Raw genomic sequence first — 3,991 nt, 5'->3', positions numbered from 1 at the left:
CTTTATTTCAGAATATATGTGTATATACACAAAAAAAAAATTCGAAGTGAACGGGTGCATGTGCACCCACACCCTCAAGGGTGGATCCACCTCTGGCGTGGGTGAGTGTGGGGGTTGTGGCAAGGGGATATAGGTATAGAAGTGGGGATAATTGAGATGTGTTGGAAGGTAGGAAGGAGATAATGTCATTGTGAAACTTGTTTTTCTTACGTTCATTACAAAATTTATCTTTTCTTATTTTTATGAAATTTATTTTCTTTTAGAAAAAATATTAACTAATCAAACATGAAAAAAAAAATTTAAAATTCTGGAAAAACATCAAACACACCCTAAGATGAAAAATAACTTTTTTCTGGAACTAGCATTCAACTTTAACAGATTGTGGAGTGAACTCATGTGTCTAATGTTTTGTTTGGATAAAATCGCGAGATAATTTATTTCGAAATTAGTTATTTTGGATATTGATGGTTCATTTGGTATGAGGGATAAAAGATACTTAATTAATTTCAAAATTAATTTCAGTATAAGTTTATCATATGTATAATTAGAATAAAATTACAAAACAATTTATCTCAAAATTATAAAATTATTTGTTATCTCAGATTAAGAATAGAATAACAGTCCCAAGATAGATAATAACTCCTATGAGTGTGAGATTGCTAAGCCTAACCTTGGTGGCACTCATGCAAGGAGAGATGGACTAAGTCTCTCATTTGAGTCTAGATGAGTTCACTTGTGTGACTAAATATGAAATGAGTGAAATATTACAATAGTAGTTGCACATAACAAGTAGTTATACTTGTGAGCATAAATAAGTTTTTAGCAAATGAGCCAAGTAACACATGACATTGATCAACATATGTTCAGGTCCTGGGACGTTTTATATTTTTTGTTTAGAATATTTAAATCCATCCCATCAACTCCATTAAGTCTCATTAGGGGTGTACATGGTCGGGTTGGTTTGGGTTTTTCAAATATCAAACCAAATCATTTGTGTCGGATTTTTAAATCTATAAACCAAACAAAACCAAACCAATAAAACTCGGTATTTCAACCTCGGGTTTTTTCGGATTTTTTCGGGTTTTCAAATTTTTCTGCTAAAGTATTCATACAAACATATAATTTACTTGTACTTCAAATATTTCTTCGGTCCTATCAAAATACAACTATCTAAGGTGTTTCTTAAGAATACAACACAAACAATGATATGATTAATGATACTAAAATATCCAAAAATAATAATAATAATGAAATCGCGTAAAACAAATATTGCAAATTAACAAGTCATAATGAAAATGATCATAATTTAAAAGTACTAAATCATGCTAAAATAAGTTTAATAAGTATTAGTTACATGACTAAATATTAAAGGAAATTAAAATTAGATTATGTACTTTAATTGTCTAAACCAATGTAAAACCAAAGAACAAATATTCAATATTATTGTCATTCTTAGTGTTAAATTGATTTTCTTTTTGCATTAGTATTAATTTGATTTTGATTTAAGTTTTATTATAATTACCAACATCTATGGACTATAATCTTTATGGAACCATTCAAAATTCTAAGTTTCAAACTTGAAATAATATATTAAAAGATAAAAACTATGAAAAAGTATAAGAAATATTTAAAAATTATATCAAAGTAAATATTTTTATGTATAAAATAAAATTTTAAAATTATATATATAATATCGGGTTGGTTTTTTTTAGTTAAACCCAAACCAACCCAAATATAGTCGGGTTTTGTTTTTCAACACCAAACCAAGTCAAACCAACCACTAGTTGAATTTTTTTTTCAGTTTGACTCGATTTGCGATTTGGTTCGGTTTTCATTCGGTTTTCTACACCCCTAAGTCTCATGTTGTTTATCACATATTTTAAACGCTATGTTGCTTTCAAATGAGTTTCAACTAGTTACAAGGCATTGTGGGAGAATACAATAGCATTATTTAAGTATTATCTTCATTAATTTTTACTTTTATATACCTATGTTGTTGCTAAAAGTTCCCATGGATTCACATCTGATGAAATCAATAACGTAACACCTTGAACTTTCAGATTATGGTTTAAACCATTCCACATATGAAATTAGATCCAAACTCGGTGAATTTGATTATGCCTAGGTGTAAATGTCAAATCTCAAGTGTGGAAAGTGTATTGGATATGAATTAAAGTCATAAGACAACTCTAACACAAAGTTAAGTTGAAAGTTTTTCAATTTTTCTATAAGTTTATACAAGGGTCAACTTCAAATAAGCACCTCTCTAGAAATATAAAGTATTGAGTGGTGAATTATATACACAACTAAATAAAATTGAATCTAGTTTCCAAAACATCAAACCATTGTCAATCTGATTTTTAGACCAGAAGTTAAGTACATTTTAGGAAAACGTTGACAATAATACTCATCCACGGGCTTGCAAAGCGAGTAGGCTAGCGTCCCAAGGAAATATTGTGTGTGTCAAGGAAGCAAAGTGAGGCAAAATAAAGCCTTTTGAGGAAAAAATACGCCTAGAACCTGAAAGTCAATGTACCAAAACATCTAACAATGGACCAAGTCTAAACAAGAAGGGATGCAACCACAATCTAATGAACTAATCAACTAACTAGAACATAGTCTAAGTCCGGAAATGGTGGACATAGACGAAAGAGAACTCATGGCAGCCCGGAAGAATTGGCTCACCCTTGAATTCGAACGATGATCACTGATCTCCTAAGCGAGGTTTGTCAGTAGCCGCTTGAAGATGTCATGTACTCAACAAAAATAAGAGCAAGTGCAGTATCAGTACACAACCATAGTGTACTGGTAGGATCACACGGCTATCCCACTAAGTGCAACATACATAAGTCAAACAACAATATAATCACATGCATATATCAAATATATACAATATCATCAACATTTACGAACAACGAACAACTTCACATGTCTCAAAATACACAATTATGACAAGTCATTGGTCCTCTCATGAAACCCAAACCCAAACAGTTAGCATACCGGAACGTGGTATCCGATCCAATGATTATGCCGGAACGTGGCAACCGATCCCATAATTATGCCGAAATGTGGCAACCGATCCAAGTTAGTTATGCCGAAACGTGGCAACCGATCCATTCAACACACCACAATCACAATCACAAGTATATCCTCAAGATCATACAATTTAGTCATAATTTCATGGTAACCATCATTCATCTATCTCATTTACAACAAATGTGATCAATAATGCAACATTCACATATATACATGTATCATAATGAAGCAAGAATAAACATATACATGACACAATCATAGAATCACAACCATCACCTACCTTGAAACAAGCTTGAAACCCTAAGAAACTTGATCATTCCCCTTTCGGATTCGTTTTGCTTGTTTTTGGTCTACAAACAATCAATATAATACGGGAATCAATAAACAATCACTAATTACTCGAATTACTAACAATTTCTATGAACCCTAGATCAAACTCATGATCCCAATTATCCAAATTAGGATTGTTTCCACCATATAATCTATAACAAAACCCTCCCCCATCAATATTCACCCATTCTATTACGTTCTACGGATCGAAAAATGGATTCGATGAGTGAAAAGCTTACATTTAGCCTCAAGAATGGTGAAAAACGAGTAGGAGTCGCCTGGGGTTCATTCCTTAGCTCTAAAAATCGAAAAGTGCCAGATAAGGTAGTTTAGGGGTTTATTAATGACCTTACATCGCGTTGAGTCCGCCACAGCAGCCACCACCCCGCTATAGCGACCCTGCCAGAGCGGTAAAAACTCCCGCCAAGGTAGCTTGCACAAACTAGTGAGCTATCTTAAAGAATTCCAAAAACCTCATTTCATAACACACCTCTAACCAACGACGCTCAGAAAATACCCTTTACACTAAGATCGATTCCAGGAGTTCTACTCGCCGGAATTCAATTCTGTAAAGTCGTACGGGTTCCTTAACGAGTTATCTATCCACCCATGTAATCATAATCAT

This window comes from Solanum stenotomum, chromosome 9, assembly GCF_019186545.1.
Source record: "Solanum stenotomum isolate F172 chromosome 9, ASM1918654v1, whole genome shotgun sequence".
Taxonomy (NCBI): domain Eukaryota; kingdom Viridiplantae; phylum Streptophyta; class Magnoliopsida; order Solanales; family Solanaceae; genus Solanum; species Solanum stenotomum.
The sequence above is the reverse complement of the archived record's forward strand: the minus strand, read 5'-3'. Positions refer to the sequence as shown.